The sequence below is a fragment of the Bombus impatiens genome, unplaced genomic scaffold (genome assembly GCF_000188095.3).
Source record: "Bombus impatiens unplaced genomic scaffold, BIMP_2.2 scf_0135, whole genome shotgun sequence".
NCBI classification, from domain to species: Eukaryota; Metazoa; Arthropoda; class Insecta; order Hymenoptera; family Apidae; genus Bombus; species Bombus impatiens.
Genome location: NT_176554.1, coordinates 599488 through 621257, shown reverse-complemented (window position 1 = coordinate 621257; position 21770 = coordinate 599488). Strand labels below are relative to the sequence as shown.

The window sequence follows — 21770 nt, the reverse complement described above, 5'->3', positions numbered from 1 at the left end:
AATATTATATATTCCTGATTACTTTCTTCCGATATATTTTAATACTTTTATAATATTTTTAATTTCTCTCTTACGATAGTAGTACTTCAAGTACATCAATGGCAGAGAGTAATCCTATGTCGGTAAATTAAGACGTTCCCATATGCGATAGAATGGATAGAACAAAAGGCTCGAACAGAGAGAACGCTAAGAAAGTGCTGGAACTGGCGCAATTCTGCTGCTTTGACATGAGATGTATTATAATGTGCAAGGATTTAGAGAAGAATACGATTCCAAAGATCTCTGTTTATTGTTTAGGAAACTACTTCTTCTGCTCGACGAGCTTTGGAACAACGAATTTCTATCAGATAGAATATATTTCCACGTATAAGTATATTTCAATATAATTCATCTTCCAATTTGTATCGGTTATAAAAAATCAAATTTTTCAAACGCCGATCAGGTAGGGTCTGGCAATTAATTTCTAGAGACGATAAATTCGGCGGAGAAAGGGTTAACATGACAGTGAAAAGATAGCACAACCCGGTCGCTAATTTGCGCTCTAACTCGTTCGTTCTCCACGAAGGGGAAAACAGCTAGAAATTTTCTGATTAAAACGTTATTTATTACGTCGAATTCTTAATTTCGCCGGGGGTGTAGCCGTAATTAAAGAGCAGCACGGTCTCGTCAACGAAAAGCGACGGATGATGGAAATAAGCGTTGGACTGAAATTAGTTTGAAAATGTAAAAGTCGCTTTTATACGGCGAGGACAGCATATGCAGTATAATTAAACGATCTTATACACCATACTAACTGTAGTAATATTTCCTTACACTCGTAGCGTACGCAAGCACGCCTAGATTCCTGCGTTTTAATATAGCAACAACATTTAACTGGCGCTTTACAGCGCTTCGAGGCAAGACTTTACCACCCCCTCCCCCCTCCGTGTACAGTGCGAGGCTAGCGACGAGGGGAAGTTCGCGTAAACAACTTCTTCGCAAACTTCTCTCCTTGCAGGCACCTTCGGCTAGAATTTCGAATTTCTAGCTCACCCCTCTGGGTCGAGCACCGACGTTAGCGTCAACTTCTTCCGTTGTGTCCATTTCTTCTTCTTCCGCGTACAATTACGGCTAGAACATGATCCTAAATAAGTTTTGATGTCTCGCCGGAGACGCGACATCGCCGCCTTATCGTGGAAAACTTTACTGTTGTGCGACCGATACGAAGACGTACGTGTATTTCAAGGTATTAGGTGACAGGCTGACCGTTTATCAAGAGATTGAAAATTATAAGGTTGGGAAAGCCGATATCGAACAATAGTTGAGGAAATAGGAAAACGGGCTAAAAAAAAAAGTTACGTGACTGTTCGGTATTCCCGTTAACGAGAGTAAAAAGTTATTTCGAATTTGAAACCAAACCTGTTACGTCCGAGGCTTCGTATAGCTATACGAAAAATGTTTTAATAAATTTGTTTCGAAGGTACGAGTGATACTTTTTTTGTTTCTACTTTTTTCATTTTTTTTTTTTTTTTTTTTTTTTTTTAGTGGATGGACGAAAAGGAACAAAAATTTGCACGTTATTTGGAACTTGTTAAACTGTAAATGTTTCTTCCCGTTTAATTAAAACCACTGGCAACGTTATCTGTTATTCCATTCAACCGGTTCAATTTTTCGCTGAATAAATATTAAATATTGGAAAATGTCATGTAACTGGGAATACAATGGGGAAAGGGCGAACAGAAATCGAATTCCTCTAGATACAGGCAAGTGGGACGAAATAATTCACGGAGGAATTTTTTTTTTTTTTTTTTTTTTTTTTTTTTTGTTGAAATGTAACGATACTATTTCCAGTAATAGTACTCTGAATAATATGAAAGTTATTATTTTACAAAGAGGTATTTCGTATTTCCGATGTTTTTGTAGGCAAACACTCGAAACCTCTTCACTTTCGACACGTATCTGTATCTCGTATTACGGCACTCGCGATTTCGAGCACGCCGATAGAGGGTCGAACGATGTACAGGTATTTTATGTGTTTGTTGATTTAATTGCAATTAACCGGCTCTTTATCATTCGGCAATATCGGAAACGGGAGATGTATCGGTTGGGGTGTAAAACGCGAAAAAGGGAGAGAGTATCAGAAGCGAATGAACCAGAGTAGAGAGTGTTATTTGTTTGCACGGATCTGTCTACCAGTGTTAATTAAATAGGATTTATATTCCTACGTATCGTTCGCTATATCGAAACACACGGCTGCCCGTTAAATTAAAAATCGACGGTATAATGGTGTTACGTGTGAGCGTGCTCGAGCGGAAGGCGGCGATTTTCAGATCATGCAACACATCTACCAAAATATACAATTTATTTTTTATTTTCTCTGTCTATCGGTGGATCCAGCGATGAATCCGATCTATCCGGTTAAAAATTTGACGATTAATGCATCATTTAAAAAGTATTCGGATTTTTGAAATATTCAAAATGTACATATACTCCGCTAGAGTTCTCGCGGTACTTTATATAATCGCACTCTAGCTGACGTCTAATGAGAAAGAGAAAGAAAAAGCAAAAATAGGTCCGTTCGATACACAGTGATGGGATACTTCTCGCTTGGTTCAAAATAAATTCGAACTACTGCAAACAAAATATATCGCGCGGTCAGTCACGGATTACTTCGACGTGCGAATATTATTTAAATATTCCTCGATTTTATACCTCTCTTTGTTCTAAACGCGCAAAACGCATTCGGTAACACGTCAGCTCACGATCATTCGGTACAATTGCTCGTTGATGGCGGAAAAGCGTAGAAAATAATGTTTTTTCGACGACGGAAACTTTTAATAAAATAATGCGCTAATGGAAAAATACCAAATAAAAATTAATGTCAGGTCGTGCCGTTCCAATTTATTTGAACGAATCCATTCGGCACAAAAGTACTTATCAGTACTCGCGGACAACCAATTAAATTTGTTCGACGAAGCGGACGCGAAAAATGGAAATGATGGCGTTCCGTCGAACACGAAGAAACGAATTGCCGATAAACGCCGATTGTCGTCGCTCGTACAAAGCCTCCTTCCTTCCTCTTTTTTCTCTCGATCCTCGTCGAACGAGTCACTTGTGCACGCGCTTCGGCTCAAAGGCGCGAATAATTTACACACCCCTTCGTGTCGTGGCAACGCTCCCAAGACGTTTCAACCCCCTTCGCCTCTTCCTCCTCCCGCGTCAATCACACGCGTCGTAATCGCGAATCGCGAACAAACGGAAGCCAATTTTCCGTGCAACACAACAATACGGTTTGTTAAAGATAATTTCACGGTATATCAGAGATTAACCTTGTTACCTGTCAGAAAAAAAAGTCGCAGATCGATCGAACGAGGAAATAAAGATTTAAACCGAAAGGGGATTGACAGAGCATTCCGTGATCTTTATTGGTCGCGGATATAGGAAGCTTTTATCAATTAAGAGATGGCGAGTATTCCGCGGTTCCGCGTGCGTGGAATGAAAAAAAATGTGAAAGAAGAACGAATATGAGATGGTACGGGTCATATCGGCGAATCGCGTGGACGAAAATGATCGCGTACCAGCGACTCCATTTAGTCGAATGGTTTTGTGGTTGGGCATTGGTCGTTTTTCGAGAGAAACGAAAGTACTCGAATCGCGCGCGCGTGCGAGTACGCGGTCGTTGACGCAAATACGTACAGACGTCCACGCGTCGTGCAACCTCGCTTTGATATTCCGTGTTTGTGCAATTACGCGCGACCCGTTTCCAAGCGAACGTTGATCGAATTAAGGTGCATTATGATAATCTGATTCGATACTGCGATGCCCCCTTCCCCATGAACGCATTTCGCATTAATCATAGCTACCGTTTTACGTCGCCATTTCAGCAACTGGTTTACGATGACGGACTTATTTTTCCTTTTTTTTAATTCGTTCGATTACTCGAACTTTTCTCACCCATTGCACATATTCTATTTACGCGCAAACATAAACTTGTTGCAGCGTCGTTAAAACACGGTTACGATTGTTGAAATACTTTTGTTTCCTGTGCAAAGCAGAAAGGGAGGTCGAGCAACCGCTTATCTCGGTGTTTCAATTTCGCGTAGAATCATAGCGCGGAGACGATGGGAAACTCAGTCGGCGTTCTAAAAGAAACCACGAACAACACGCGTCGGTGCATTCCTATCGAAACACTTTTCGCTGCAAAATGGACAAATTTCCATTCACGACAGTGTGGCACGAAGCATCTACATAATATTATGCGTACGGTGAGACAAAGTAGTACGCAAAAGTAGTTTCTTCTGCGCTAGAGCTTCGAGGGAGCGAGGGAAGAGTGGACGAGACGCGGTGAAAGTTCGGCCGGATATCGTTGTAGTCGGTTCTTATACGCTCCAGGCTTGCTAATCTAAATTAAATGAGGGGATGCTAATGATCCGTTACCCCAGAAGGATACGCCGCTTCGGTACCACCCTTTAATCGATTCAGTGCGACGAGAGCGACGTAGAGAAAAAAGTCACCGCCTCTGCTTACGAATCGCTGGTGGCTCTATGTAATCGTGTAGAACATTTCGCCTCGACTTCTTCTTTCTCTTCTCTTTTTCTTTCCTTATTTCTTTATGCTCTTCTCTACTCGAATATCGGAATCGAGGGCATGGATAACGGCTTTTCAATAATTCGCTCTGTCGAGATGGCTGAAGAACTGTAGCCCGTGCAATAAGCTATAGGCCACGGCGGTTTGTCCGTATCATTTGTGTTTATCGCAGTATTGATTCGTTGATTTCTCACGTGGAGAAGTGCCAGTCGTAAATCCGAGAGAAAGCTTCGAATAAATAAATATGCGAGTCTTGTCCGAAGGAAAATAAGCGAGAAATACTCGCGAGCCATAATCGTTGTTATTTTCATTATACGGTAAACTCTCGCTTATCCTGTTACTCTCTCTTTAAGCTGTACACATTTCAGTAAGGCATACCGAAAAAAATATTCATCTGCTGTTAATATTACTTATAATTCGCAAGTTGCAAGAAGTACTGTCGTTTTGCATCCAAATATTCTTTCACGCGTCCATAAACAGTAGGAATTCTACATCGCATACTTGGATGTCTCAGAAAGGAATGTATTTCTATTCGAATATAGCGAATTGCTATTTCTTTATCGTATGTATTGTACAACTTACTCTCAAGGCATACCGATGAACTCGGAATTTTATACGAAATCAAATCGCATCAGTTTCCTTTTTGGAGTGTCGTCTTGAAGAGAGTCGGCGCCAGGGGATGTATGCATATCGTTGCACAGTCTACCGATACTGGTCACTGCATTTCATTCGTGAACATTCGTGTCGCAACGGGGTCGGAGGAACAGGTCGACCGCTTTGCTGCTTCTTTTTCGAATCAACCTATCGTCTCGTCTGAACGAAAGCGTGCGACTGTGCGCCATCGTTGTAGTAGACTCGTACTACTCGCGATCACTGCGCGGTAACGGTTCGCATGATATCCGATTATGCACTCCGTATCGCGCTACGTATTCTATACATTGAAAATGCTCCGGTATAATAATAATACGGATAATCGCACGGAATCTTGTATCTAGAAAGTTCTAAGCTGAATAATAAGTTCTGAATTTTGCGATAGAAAGTTAAAATTATTTATAACGTAGCGAAGTAGGAAAAGTTCAAAACTGAAACGTAAAACTCTAGAACAATGTAAGATCTTTAACTGTTTACTAAATCTAAAGATAAAGTTCACAGCCTTATTTGTTGTTGCAATAACGTACAAAATAATGATCATTAAAGGAAAGTGTGCTATTGTACGGCACACACCAAACTCGCCAATAGTCTTCAGGGAGCAGAAATCCGTGTTAGACAATTGATGTTTGCTCTTTAAAAATCTAATAACGTGGCACTTGGTAGTGTTTAATTGCAAACAGTTAGCTGATTTTCAGGTTCACGTAAATCGAATTGCAGTTCATCGACGTCGAAGATACACGCGATAGTTCCAAAGAACTATAAGTCATCCCGTATACAACAAGAATCTGTTATAAGTAAAAGCATTATCTGTGTCATTTATAAGGAGAATGAACAGTAAAGGCTCTAGATGAAAAATTTCTGTTAAACTCTAGAACTAACACGAAAGCACGAAGATAGCCAACCTCGTACCTTTGCACAAAACGTACGCCCAGTAAACGACCAGTAACGTGGCTCTCGATCCATTTGAATCGAGTGCCCGAAAAATCTAAGACTACCCTGAAGGAGCTTGATAAGCAACAGAGCATGATCCAGTCTATCAAATAACTTTTAAAACTCTGTACAAACGACAGCAACTTGTTCATTGTTGTCAAGTGTTACAGATAAAAAATTAAAGAAAACTACGAGATTAATGGCAGTGGATCGTACAGAGATAAAGACGTGCTGCTGATCGACGGATAAATGAGGCGAGACGAGACTAGTTAATTTCCTGTTGATGATGAATATACGAATTATAACCATTACGTTAATTAAAAATGTAATTGTATAATTATGTATACATAAATACATTATATCATTATATATATATATTTCTCATTCACGAGAGACAAAATATCGATTTTTAGATAACTTGCATTTAGGAGAATGAACTATTATTCGTAAACGAAGATCAGTTTCTTTAGAGGCGTATCAATTCCAACATTATGATAGACATAGATAGTTTCGCATGGTGGATCGTGTTTACACGAGAATTGATGTCCTAGTACGCAAGGGAGGGAAAAAATCACGCCGTGGTGACAGATGTGAATGGGTACGCGTGACTTTCCATAAGCACGAGAAAACTGCGTTGCGACGAAAAAAAAAAAAAAAACGAAGAAAAAATAAAAAAAAAAGAGGGAAAGATCCATGCGTGTCAAATCGCAAATATGCATATGCAACATCACGCTTGATTACTGATCGCGTCTCTTCAACGTTTTATCGTTTAACCGGTATCACGAATCCGTGGCTCTATTTGTACCAGAAAAGTGCTGTTTTACGAGCTATACTACGAACGAAGTTCGATACATCGAAGTGGTACGCCACGTGCGCATCCACGAAGCCGTTTAAGCCCAGTGGCTGTAACGCACCGATAACAGTGTGCACGCGTGTGCACGCCAGGAAAAAAAGAGAAATTCCGTCGGGCAGCCCTGTCAATTTTAATTGGCTTCACCGAGGCGTGCTAGGCCCTATTCATCGGATCAGTGATATGCAAATGCAATTTAATGACGCGATATCCTGTACGTAGCGATATCGACCGGCTCGACTTTAATGATACCGATGCTTCATATGTATAATAAATTCAATACGTAGAAAGTTTGTACACACGGAATATTATACAGAATTACAAACGGGATATATATATATATCGAATCGGACGAGCACGTTAAACACGGTATGTGTAGAATCGCGTGAATGTCACAAAGAACAAAATTAAACGGAAGGACCTATAGATCTGTATGTATCTCGTTTACTGTCAAATGAACGTGCCATACTACTTAGACTAAATATAACATTTCTTTGATGTTGTACTCTTGTAATTTGTCTGATACAAAATGATTGGATATTGCTCTAGTGTTGACGGCCCACTGAGACTACAATTATTGGACCAGTCAGTACCGAGTGCAAAAATAGATAAGATGAATGATACAGTAACAAGAATATAAATATTACACAACAAATGAATTCGCGAATGATGAAAATGAGATGCAAATGCATAATTCGCGGTTTTCCGTTAATTTTAGAACTAGCTTAACATCTCTACGGTATTAATGGGTCTGAGGAAACGACTTCGAAACACAAAATTATTTCAATAAATTTTGTTTCAGAAAACAAGTACATATTCTATTATACTCGTGCTTCATACGTGCACATGTTACCTGTTCTAATTTACTTACCCAGAAACGTCAGATTTTCCTGCATTAACATGTCCATCGACAGACACGAGAAAACATATTCGATACCACAAGCATTTCGATTGCGTGACATCGATTCCATAGAATAGTGACGGGCGAAAGAGGAATTTACAGTGAGTCCGCGGAATGCATGAGAAGCCTGTACTACCGAGAGCCATTCAAAGGAGAAGGAAGTTCTCATTGTAGAATCCGTAGTAATAAATGTCTAATGTCATTCCTGTGCCACCTCGGTCGACCGTCACTTCCCTCTCTCTTTCTATTCCACTGTCGTTCCTCTCCAGCCTTCTCGTTTCCTCTTCATCCAACTTCCGGTTTGTCTATCCCTCTTCCTCTAATTATCCCTTATCTATATCTCGGTCCATTTGGTTCGCAACGACGTTATCTCGCCTGCTCGGACTGAGCAGAGACGCCTCCTAATCTTATTACTCAAAGTGTCGGCCAGGGAATGAAGGAGGTTGCAACACCAGTTTCCCTTCGTACTGTGTACTTCTCTCTCCCTCTCTCTCTCTCTCTCTCTCTCTCTTTCTCTCTATCTCTTTCCTTCTCGTTAGTTTCAACTCTCTTTCTATCATTCTCTCTATCATTCCACCACGATGTTCTTCTCCGTTGTAGCGGGCAGCTTCTGTCTCTTCCCGTTCCTCGCACGTTCGCAGCCCTTCCTATCTTCCTTGTCCCGTTCGAAGGCGGCAAGCACTGACATTGAGGGATTAAACCATTGCCAATCCGACTCTAATTACGAGTAACGGATTAGTACGTGTGCACCAGGAAAGTGCCGGGCAAACGAGGAAACTTTCGTGGACGACTACGTACGGAGAGGATATTGCAAATGTTTGTTCCGTGCTCGGTGTATCAATAAGAGAGTTTACAAGGATCTACCGAAACTCCGACCGAAAGATAAGATTGCTGATTTCGTATGCGACGTTTGACGTTTTGTCGAACGTTATGCTAAACGTTTCTCAATATCCAAAGGAAATTGGGAGAAAAACGAGCCAGATGATCGTAGCGCGCAAAACCTTTATAGAAGCCGATTCACGCTGGTTTCACGCAAGTTATCGGAAACCAGTGATTTTTTATAATTAAGGGATATAATTCAGAAGCTTCGAACACTTCACGAAGTACTCAGGAATGCTTGAAAAAAATAAAAAAGGTCATATTTTTAAGTAGATTTAGATAGGTAAATACTTTGAGGAATACAAACGGCAGTTTCAAGTAATTGTAAATAGACTCGAACCTTTCATAAGTATCTTGAACGATATAACTGAAAATCGAGAGATGCTGCTTTTGCATTTTGTATATCGTATGAAAATTCATGCGATGTAACCTTGGATATCGTCTAGATTGTTTGATGCGTGGAACGAAGTATTGGATTCGAAAGATCAGAGGCAAATTGCTGCCGGTGATTGCAGTCGTTTAAGAACAAAACGGAACGGTTAGTGTGCCATTGCGCGGATATATCTATCGGTCGTGTCCCTTCTCAATACCGCGAGCTTTCGCGTAGTGGCGACTACAGCGCGGTACAGGACGAAAACATTTTTGACTAATGGTCCGTGAACGAAACTGTTTGCCACCATTACCGTAACCCATGCCAGTACCGTGCAATTTCAAAGAGCCAGCGTCATTCGAATCCTCCTGCGTCCTGTTCTAAATTCCTCGCTGACCCGTCCACCACCGAAATCGTTCTATCGTATCGAGAATAAGAATCTTCGAACGACCGATCCCGAAGTCGTTCGACCCTCAAAAATCTAAACTTTCGAGTAGATCGGCATCGAAGGGCCTTCGTACAGTACCGTCGACAGTGTTGGAAACACTTTCTTACATCCTCTCTTGAGGAATAAGGGTGGGGCTAAAAGACGCCATGAAACTTTACGAGCGAACTACGTGGCTAAACGAAATACTACAGATACGAGATTTAACTTTACGTTCGCCAAACGCATTTTCTCCGTTAGGTTATGAAGTAGAATTGTAGCGTATAGACGCGCGGAAGGTGGTTCTCCAACTTTATAAAACGCGCATTAAGAAAATATCGCTAAATTCGCCGTATCACGAATCAATACGTCTGACAAAGAATCTTTGGAAAGGCGATGCGGGCGTGCGTTGACTTTTCGCGGGATCTGCATCCTGACCAAAAATGAAAGTGCCATAAAATCACTTCAACATGAATGTTATGGGTCGAAGTAAGATCGTTTTGTACGATGTACAGTTGTCGTAACGACTCGCACTGAACGTTTCAAGCAAGAGTTTATCGTACAGCTTTACCGACCGACGGTCAGTGTTAACCTCGAGGATTGTTTCTCCTTGGCTGCAAAAGTTGTTGCGACGTTACATCGCGCTTCCCGATAACGCATCACGTGCTCCTCGCTCTACCGATGGTTTTGTGATAAACGACGAACAATTAAACGACGAGCAATATATCAACTCTATGATACAAGAACACACAATCGACATGAAAAATTGATTGCATTCGTTCGTTAGAAACTTTTAGAAAGGAAGGTACAGGAATATGATAATCATACCAACATACCACATATTTAAAAAGTTCACTCAAAACTATGAAATTAAAAATATTTACTACATCATTTTAAATATTGAAATGTACGAACTACTTATCTGTCACGTAATAGACAGAAAAATTACAAATGTTTGTAGCGTTAAATAATTTGAGAACGAAAGAATTAATTCACAACTTCTCCACTAATATGTAGGTTTTGATCAATCATATGATTCAATTAGTAAAACTTGCCATCTCGAATTTGACATATTATTCATCATTTTCATAACCTCGTACGTCCGTTGTAGAAGCTAATATGATCGATGCTTTCTAAAATTAGCAAGTTACGGGAAAAATAATTATTCGCCCAAAAGTGACAAACAGTTGTTAAAAAATGGAGTGAAAGTCTCGCAAATATCTTGCAAATATGTTCCACGTAGAATTTTGATAATATGCTGTAAATGTAGATGGAAGGGGCTGAAAGGTCGTCTGGCAGTCTGTGAATGACGGGTCATTTCCACCTTGGAACGTCAGCTGCTTCCTGAAAGTCCATCGGGTTCTCATCATCTGAGGCGAACCTGCTATATCACGTCTACGTAACCTCAACCCTCTGAGATCCGTCGAGGGGCGATTTCACGATTTGTTTTAATCGGTTTCAAGCTTCTAAACGGCAAAATTTCGAAAAATATGATTCCCTGACTATAACCGATTAATTTTTATATACTAAATATGTAAGAAGCAAGTTCAAAATTGTTATTTCTTTCTTTCTAAATCTGTTGTTCTCAAATCTTCCCGTACATCTTTTTCGTGTGAAAGTAAAATTCTGAATAAAAATGATTAAACTACTAAAGCGTATAGTCACGGGAAACGGCTTTTTCTCAATGCGTTCAATGTCGGGCGTGACTAGACCGAGAGCGTTTCTTATCAAATGCAATCAAGCGAAATTTTTATAGCTTCGTACTTTAGAAGGTACGTTGAAAGACACGTTATCGATTTTATCCGGTGGATATTTTTCGGCAGGTATTCAACACCTATCTTCCGTTAATCCCATATACGCGTATCTGCTTGTTTTTTTTTTTTTCGTTACGTGGCTCATTCCATGAATATCATTGAGAACATCTACAGTCCCCGATGAGTTATCCCTTCGTAATTACAATTTGTCCCTATTTTATACGTAGGAGTCACTTCGAACTTGATTACCCTACTAACAAGCCTTGCGAGCACCCGATAACTTATGTAAGTTACTGCAATGTAACTACAGTTGCTTCAAAGAACCAGTTTTTACTTAATGATACCTTGTCCTACTTTCGTGAGTTTTTCTATTCTAGTTAGAGGCACATCCTATCTCATTTTCTCACTTTCTCGACGCATCAAAAGTTTGCCGAGGGCAGGATAAAATAACGAGCGAAGGGATTAGATGTTTGCCTTTTTCTTGAGCTACCATTCGCGAATCGATCCACGCTTTAACAAACTGAAAGTCTATCCTCGCGCGCTACTAGTGGTGGCACCCTCAGGATGGTTTCACAGCCGGCATCCGTGTAATGGTAGTTCCCGCCAAACTGCTTCTACGGCTAATATTTACATTTATTAACTCTCTCGTCGTAAATGAAATTTTCAGATAACTTTTAGGATATAGCCCGGGGGTTATAAGGCTATCCGGCTGGCCGCTTACGGTCGTCTCGACGTGCTCGCCACTGAGTTTGCGCACACCCTCGTTTTCTCCGCCTCTCTTTCATCGTGTCTCTTTCCGACTGTTCTTGTTGCACTGTCACGAGCAGATTAGCCAATAACTATTACCAACCAAACTCCCTATAGACTAAAGCACCGCTGCAGTTTGCGATTCAGAGTAACGACGTTTCTTTTTCTTCTCACCCTACTTTCCTTCTTTCCTAACCACCTCCCGACACCTATTTCCATTACAAGAGTTTCGAAGATTCGATTCGTCGCATTATTTCGTAATATTCTAACACATTCGCCTACAACAACTTTTAATCCAGCATGCCAGAATATAACGTCAAAGCAAATATAAATGAAGAGGCCGCGTAATTAATATCGTGTATGACAACACAAAACTTCGGCAAAGGCACTGACTTTCTCAGCGAAGCAAAGGAAAATATGTATCGCAAATATACTGGAGAAGTCGGATAAAAAGGGGGTAAACATCTTGATTGGTTTAACGAACTCGTTAACGAAGAAAACATTTCTGCGTTCGTTCGCATCCTGATACTTTTGATTACCCGACGAGATGAATACTTTTTATTTTCTGAGAGCAGATGGCCTGCGGGTCATCGAGCTGGATAATGAAACGTGCAAATGGAAATGAAGCAGTGCTGTGTCAGATAATATTATGACTGGCCACAAGAAAGGGCGAACGCTCAGTCAACCAGCCGCGCAGACTTTCTGTGACGCTTTTGCCATTGACGTCAAAACGTTCCACACTCCGCGCTCTTCCAGTATAAATTTTCAATGCGAATCTTGTTAGCATCAAAGCATTTTAGCACTTTATAAAAGTACGGAACATTTTTTCACCGTGAAAAATCGAAAATGTATCGTTCTTTTCGTTTTCTATCTGAACGCAACGAAAAATTTATGAAAACGTTAAACCCACTGATGCATCGTCAGGTTCTATTATGTTATCCGCGATGAACAGTGACGTTCAACTTATACTATTTTGTCAATTTTAATAAACGAGGATGCAACAAATCTTTTTCCACGCGCGTATATGGTTGTGCCTATAAGGTGTAGCAGAAAGAGTAACCTTATAAAAATAAATTGTCGACATCGATAATTGCACAAGATTTTTATGCAGGTTTTAATATTCTTTCTCTCGATACGCAATACGTAATGTTTACACAAATATTACGTATACGCAACGAAAAAATCCATTTCAGATAGATTGAAAAACAGCTGATGCAAAGTATATATTTAAACAAGTATTTCGGCAATCTACTCACTGTACGGAATATTCGATAAATGTTAGACTGCGTTTTTGACGGATTTGATTTTAAACATTCGTTAAAGGGTAAACGAATCTATTTGTCTACATTTTGTAGAATGGAATTTGGACGCGTGTTATTGGTTATTTATCGAATTTCGGAAGAATATCGTATTATAAGAATATAATAATTCAGAATATCGGATTGGCAGTGCACGATAAAGTAAGATATTCGTACTTTAAGCACTTTACATAATTTATTTACAAATCGTTGAAAAGACTGCGTATGGAGAAATTTATTTTATTGGGATTTGCTTGGTAACAGAAAATAAACATAATTGTTGCAAACAAATGTTTATAAATTATATAGAACTTTATACACCGGTATGTAAATTTTTGCGTTTCCTACACAACATTGACGGAGTAACAATACCATGAAATGGATCATTGAGTACTCATGGTTAATCAAAAGGCCAATATCCAATGTACGTCCCTGTAGAAATCTATACTTACGTAACCTGACGATAGGCATCACGTGTAATCTGTTTGCCGTATCACGTGGCGCTCGTATTTCAAACCAACGTAATATTGATTTTGTCTTTGATACAAACACTCCAGTTCGGACCTATAATGTCGCCCGTCCATTAAACATAATGTCGTCACATTTTTGGAAAAGTAGTTTCTACTAATTCTTACTTATACATATCGATATAATGAAAGAAAAACTATTCCTTAGGTTACGTCAATCTGTTACAATATCTTGTTACTTCCTTTATTACCCAGTACAAACATCTATAACATGTTCAAATCTTTCTAGCAAAAATTATATATTAGCTCGTAACGAAATAAAATATAAAGAAATCAATAAAGTATATAACACCGGAAGAGCAATGCTCACACCCACAAAGTTGGTTGTCAAAGGATAGCATTACAGATACATAGAATAGCTTTAAGTGAGTTTACCTAACGCTCGCGCTACGAAGACACTTTTGCAAGATGGTTTCTTGTCGTGTATAAGAAAAATAATAATCAAGAATGAGTTTAAATAACTATCAAAAAGAAACAAAATATCATCCGTACCAAAGAAAACGACATAAGCGCGACGATGAACCTACGTAAAAAAAAAGACGAGAAGGATTTATTAATATAACAAGATATTTTTCCGTCTACATCTTTTCAGTACATCCTGCATTGTTGTGATTGTGTTTTCGTTATTGGTAAGAATATTATTGGTAAGCGATCACACGTTGCTCAAGAACGGCGTATAACGGCATTTCGATAGATCGAACTCTTGTCTCGCAAAAGTCGGTCGAAGAAGGAAACAGGCAGATTTTCAAGGATATGCCTCCGATTCGATCGGAGTACGATGCGACTAGAAACGAACTCTTCTGTGAAACTAGTTTCGACTTTCGACAGCCGTATAACTCGGACGCGTTTCGAAATCTGGTAGATAAGTAAAAGGGGTTGAACCGTCTATATAACCGAACTTTAATAAACTACAGCTATACGTGGGGTGTATCTTGAGAAAGTACTCGATTGCTTTCTTTCTTTTCATAGTTTTATCTCGCTGCTTGTTCTCTTGAAGGAAATCAACGGAGCGTAGATAAAAGAGAAAATGGTAATGTGTAATCCTATCGGTAAATCGAAACTGCGGCATGAAAATAATATTTTATCTGATATATACTACGACTTAATTATATATAATTTGAGTACAACTTCGATTGGGAAAATTCATTTTTAAGAATAAAGCTAAATGTCCTAGTTAAAATCTATTTTTTTATTTTCGTTCCTCAGATACGAGAAAACAATGAGCGATCATTAAGACAGTAGATTAAGACAGTATTTAAATTAATTAAGTTAGTTTATGAAAAATGGAATAAAATAAAACGGTGTTCCATATTACGTACCTTCTCTAGAAATCTGTTCAACTTGCTTCCGTTCGGGGGCCATATCTGACCGAATGGCATTATTCGACAAACAGTAATTCATTACATTCTATGACTCTGTGAGATGTGAATGCATTCTACCCTTGAGAACTTGTAGGAAAGCTACCCCTACAGTCTTTGGCGCAGTTCCTTCCCCTCTTCGCTGAAAGCATCAACGTTACCCTGCGTATACCAGAAGTTTCGCCAGAACTTTGTCGACGAACTTCAAGTGCTCCGCTGACGGTGGCGCATTGCAATCATGACCCGCTTCTAGACAAATTGCCGCGATGCACCCAGAAACACGGGCTTTCATCGAGTGCCGGCAAAACAAGTAGTATCGGCGTCCTTAAAGCACGGACTGTAAATCGGTCTGCCGTGTCGCTGTGCTGTTCGCTCAGACTTCCGATCGCCTATCTTTTCTTCGTTAATTCTCTGCTTAATTACACCGGTATCGACTGTGCTACGATCGCGAACCACTTTTCCCGGTGCACCAATTTAATTTCAACGGATCACTTATTTATTGTAGGAACCATTAATGATTGTGGTTAAGCATTAATTTGCTACTGCTACAACAAAGACAGTTTCATTGAAAATGAAACAGCGAAACATCGATTATCTGGAAACCGATTTCCCAGATTTCAGGCTCATTAGACGTTCGATTGTCCGGGTGTTAATCCATCGACGATCGATTCGAATATGTCATCGACTATTCTTATCGCAAGTTACTCGTCCTTGTTTATTTCGTTTAATTTAGATGAAACATTAGCCTGTTGAAGTTTTATTCGATCGACTTCCTCTGTTTCTAAAAGTTCTGTTCACGAATAGTCGTTAACCGGTGTGTGTTATTACCGATTTATCGATTATCGACCTGCGCTGTAGCCGTGCTTATCCGAATAACCGACGTTTTACTGTAATTATTGGATTAATACTTAATAGGAACGCATATTCGTCAATATTTTACTCGATTGCGTGAATATTACGAGTCTAGAACGAGTCCTATTGTTATTTAAGATTGAAATTCGTTTTTCTCTGAAATTGGCGTTTTACTTTGAAAACGGCGAAACGAAGTATACGCATAGTGCCGAAATTAGTTTCCTTCTCGTGTTAAGGTCAATTTACGCTATACAGCACGGACCGGCGCGTAACTACAACGTCAGGTATCGGTCGGTGACGGATGTCGTTGTGAACGTTCTTATTTAAAATATATGTTCTAACGTTTGGTCGTACCGGTGCCGATACGTAACATTGCACGTATCGTGTAAATCGACCTTTAGGCGACACAACACTTTGGCTATTAAGCAATGCAGCCTAATTTAAAATGCGAACATGGACGACAATGGATCTAGTTATAAATAAAACTCATTGCTTGAGGCCAGGTCATCGTCTAATGAAACTACAGTCACGATGCAAAGAGAAGGTGCGTAACAAAGAAAAACAGATTCTTCGGAGTTATAGCGATCGGACAAGACCAGACACTGATAAAGGACGGAATGGGAAGGAAAAAACGAAAAAGGGATGTTTCTGAGATAGGTATTCAACGTCTTGCAAGTAATTGGATCGCACAGCATTCGTCTTATCTGATGAGAATTTATTATTCGAATCAAATGTTTTGAGAAAGCTTCTTGTTCGTCGGTGTGCGGCGGATTCTTCAGCGATTGCCAATCCTTTCTTTTGAAATCCCCCTCTGTTTCACGTCAAGTGCCTGTGGTTTTAATGAGCGGCGACCAGAACGTTCACGAAAATGGAATAGCGATGTTTAAAGCCAAAGGCGAGCTCCCTCGCTAAATATTCTCTTCAACGTGGATTCAATCGAGCCAAAGAGTTCTATGTTCCAAATTTTGTGACGCGACGCGAAGATCAATATGAAATAATCAATTTAACGAAACTTCCTGCCCTTTCTAAGAAGATTATATAACGTAATTACATACTAGCTTCAAAGACACGACACTGCGGACCAAGGATACTTAAGCCATCTAACGACTTCATATTTTTCGACGATATCTTCGAAATACTCCTTGGTATTTTCAATATCGGAGTCATTAGGTCTTTTTCCTTCGAACGATACAAACGACAAACCAGCGAAATTGATTTTTCCCTTTTACGCACAGTCACGTTGGAGCCAGGGAAGTGTACCTGTATTTCGTCAAAATAAACTTAAATTCATGGTTGATGGTAACTCAATAATGAAACCATTACGCAACTGCGCACGATGCACGATCATAAACGAAAAGCGAAGAGCACAAAGAGAGAAAGGAGAACGGGCGAAAGAGGTGGGGAAATGAGAGCAAAAGGACGAAAGGGGCGAAGGAGGAGGGGAAGCTGGCGAAGAGAAAGAGAAAGAGACAGACAGAGGGACTACGCGAGAGACGTAAAGCCAGAGAGAGAGAGGAAAAGGGTGAGAGGTGGGACGAACTAGGGAAATGCGTTATCGTCTGCAGCCAGCTGACAAATCGAAGGTAATAGGGCCGAGCGGAATTCTGCGTAGCAGAACGACCAAGAGCACTGCATCTAGTAGGTACGTGGCTACATACGTACATATGTACCAGGATCGCGTACGTGATGTGCGCATGTCGGAATATGTACTCGCACTACTATGACTACGTGTGTATATCGCGCAGAAGCGCGGCGTATGCGTATACGTACACGTAAGCCTTGCGCCAGCGTGGCTCGCTATTCCTAGCCAATACTACTGAAACATGCTTGCATTCATAGAGTGCGCCGTGGACCAGCGGGAACATTTAACGCTCATTGTCTTCGGTTGACGGACTTCGGAAGCATCTGCTCTTTGGTAAGCTCGCGTTTCTATGAGTTTCGAATAGCGCGTCAAGGGGTTTCAATTTCTAGAAAGTTCGACACTAGTGAATCGCTTCTCTATCGAAAATTCGGTATGTTTCAGTTTCTGTTGGCATTGATTTGCACTTCGAGTAATAGCAGTCGTCTGTACACGGTATTTCATTTTTCTGATTTTCCCAGATGTATTAGCGTCGTTCGTCGTTGAAAAGTTTTATATTCGTTATTTTTTCTGTCTTATGCGTATAAGATCGAGTCTAGTGAACGTTTTGGTGGATATATTTATTTGCATATACATACACGTGGAAAGAATAAGCCTCCAAACGTTTGTTAATCGAATATTAGTTCGCAGAGGTTTAAAGTAATCGATCACCGTAATCCTGACACACAAGAAGATGAATTTTCAATTCTTAAGTAGATTTAAGTCCGCGTTTTCTTTAGAATGTAAACTGAAATTTATACGAAAATTATCTATCTCGCCGTCTCGAAACGAACCTATTAACGATATATTCGTGTACTTGCGCATTTTTATACTACATTGCAATTTCTATCCTTACAAAGAATTTGCACGCATCTTTAATACGTCGCAAGATCTTGTGTAACACAAATTACGTAAGTTAGATCAAAGCAATGTTTGATTTCGTACTCGCTGAAGGAAAATAACGAAAAGACCGAGTGCAGAAGATAACGATAATGAAGATTCCTGGTGATACGAATGCATACGTGAGCCGGTGGTTGAAGCAATTGGCTAGTTTAACCTCTGCTCAACGGCAACTGGGAAACGTAAGATACACGGCGCGACTGGTTCCACCTCTGGCCGCAATCCCGACAGGGTATTGCAGCATAGAGTAGCGAATAACTGTAGCTCGTACAAGCGCGACGACGCGGCATCGTGCCAGGAGCTGGTACTCTGGCACGACCCACGACCCCCGCATTTTCCAACCCAGGTTCTGGCATAGGCCGCGGCACTAGGCCGACGCAAGCCATCGCCAATGAGTGCATGTCTGGGGCGGAGCATGGTCGACACCGAGCAGACGCGATTTCGACCTGCTTTATACCTTCCACTATGCACCCCGTTCCAAAAAGAAAACCTTTCAGAAATTAATTATTACTTGCCACTTTTACCTTCTTTTCTAACACTTTCTCCCGTATAGACGTTTTGTTTGCACAGGCCGTGTATACCTGTTGTTCCTCGAAGATGCAACGAAATTTTATTCGCGATTGACAACATCCAAAAAGGTAACATTTATTTGCAACGAATTTTATTTCGTAAGAACGTACGAAATGAAATTGGATAGTGCGGTAACTTGATTCGACGCACCGTTCCGAGCAATTTTCCTCTATCGTCCTCATCCATGTTTTTTCAGTGACACGCGTCTTTACGATGCAGACACGTATCGAAATATTCTTTAACGTATCAGCCATTTGTCCATACGCTACCAATACTCCTTCCTTTCGTTCAATTCACTTCAATCACCGAACCAGATCCCGCTGCTTCCTTCTCCTGTTTCAATCTTATCGTTTAGGAAAGAAACCACCACCGAGCGTGAAAGTGCATTCGTTCTGGTGTCGTCATCGGCGTCGGCAGGCACAGACGTGACCTACTTGCGCTATTGACCTGTTGGTGATGCTGGTGGGCGAAGTGTTGAAAGGGGGAGACGTGGATAAGAGGGAGAAGTCCGTCCAGGTGAAGGAAATGGTGGAGGATACCAGGTCGGGAGGACGAGCGGCGAAGCGAGGGGACAGGGGCTGAATGCACTTGACGCATCAGAACACGGAGAGAACGAGCGACTGCCGCATGCGGTCCCAGCGCGCGCAGCCTACTACTACTTATCCTATCCATTCACTACACACCTATATATACCTATACATATATATACATACACATATATAGGTATTCCTATTATATATGTATTGTGTACACGTACATTGGTCTGTGTATATAGTGCATTTTCCAGAGTTCGTGTCTCTAGAAACATGTGGGATCTTTCTTCCTGAAGGACTGACCAAACTGCCACTGAATACCATCGTCGTTATTTTTATTATAATTTCTCTTTCGAGTATCGATCAACGAAGATCACGCAAATTCTAATTGATAAGAATTTATCAGTAGAATACGAATGAAACATTATTTTTTAATTTTAATTATCGATTATGTCGTCCAAGTACTTTCCTTACTATCAAAAATCCTGCGTTCTAATCCAAACTGAGTTCTAACATTTTCTGGATCGGTAACGTTATTTCCCCGTTATAAAGGTAAACGCTTGTATTATAATTTTCATTTCGTTTAACGTTGTAATTTTTTTTTTCATACTTTTAAATCATTCGTTACTCGATAGAATGTTCTCAAAATCTTTCATTTTAATGGCAGGGGAACGATTTATCGTATTTTGGAGAACTCGGATAAGGTTAAAAACGTTATTAGAAAGGTATTTTTCGATCAAGTTTATGACGAGTGTCGCGATAAAGAAGATTCATGAATTTCTACTGCTGCATATCGAAATTGGCTCGTACCCGTAACATATCAACTAATTTTCGATGACGAATACATGGATGGATATCTTGAGCGAAGAATTTCTGACACGATCAAATCAGAGGAACGTTTTGAAGCTGTGCCTGGAAATTGCTCGATGGCAAGGAGGGGACTGAAATATTCGCAAAGCTTCAAATTGATTCGACCGATCGATTCGCGGCATTTAAATTTACAATGTTTAATAAGCCGCACGGATTGCCGACCAATAAAGATCCCGGTAGCTCCGTCTTTCCAGTGGTAACCGGAAGAAGAAATGCTTCGGAAAAATTTCACCTTCCATCAGTATCCAGAATGTGCCAGGACGCATCAGCTGCGTGGGATTTCGATGGTGAGTCACTTCTTTAACGTCGAACAAATGTGTCGGGACGTGCGACGAGAGGCAAAAAACGAAAGCGGGAGAAAGGGGGAAAGTGTCAGAAAGAGAAGAGCAAAGGGGTAAAAGAGACAGAGAGTTGATCTGGAGATCTGGTGGTGGAGGTGGTGGTAGTGGTGGAAGGGTAGTCACATTGGATGGAAAAACTCGGTGCCGGATCGTCAAGGCAGAAAGAGGAGAGGCGGATGGTGGAGACCGAGTCGAAGTTCTGGAGGGAGCAAGAACGAGGAGAAGGAAGAGGAGTGCAAGACTTCTCAATGGAGTGAGGGATAAAAAGCAAATACGTTTCACTCACTCGCGTTTTCCGTTAGCAAATTCAATCTCGTCGGGAGTCCCTTTAACATTGTGCCTGTAATAGGGAGGATGAAGAGGGACTAAAGGGGAGGTTGAGGTGTGAGGAGTGAACCGTAGGGGGCGAAGGTGGAAAGAGGATGAGGGCAGGGGGCAGGTGTCGCCCGTATAACGACTTTATCACACCCTCCGATTCTCCCCCTTTATCCTCAACCTTTTTCACCTTCCTAACCTAGCACCACACAGCTCACACCTCAGCGGCGACTATTATCGACTTTGACTGAACCCTGAGTCGGTTCACCTTTAAGCTAGCCGACTGAAGCCACCCGGGGTTTGTTTGAGCGGATAATGCAATATCCATCCTTTAGCGAGAGGAGCCAATAAAAGTGGTGGCCCATCCGTTCGGAAGTTGAAGGTTTTTTTAACCTCCTCGACGATCCACGATTCTATGCGTATCTCTTGATTGACACTGGCTCGTGATATTTTGCTAATTTTTTATCAGATCTACAAACTTCGGAATATATATTTTGATGAAGTTTTGGGTCAACG

General features: G+C 40.7%; 1 protein-coding gene and 1 long non-coding RNA gene across 7 annotated transcripts in view; one reads left to right on the top strand and one right to left on the bottom strand.

Moving 5' to 3' along the window:
* Window positions 1–21770, bottom strand: part of LOC100747554 (CUGBP Elav-like family member 4) — a 548998-nt gene that overhangs the window by 281310 nt on the left and 245918 nt on the right. The gene's annotated exons all lie outside the window — the stretch shown is intronic.
* On the top strand, window positions 17657–20116 carry LOC117151293. The gene is made up of 2 exons (XR_004461103.1): window positions 17657–19918; window positions 19985–20116. It is a non-coding gene; the product is annotated as an uncharacterized LOC117151293 (long non-coding RNA).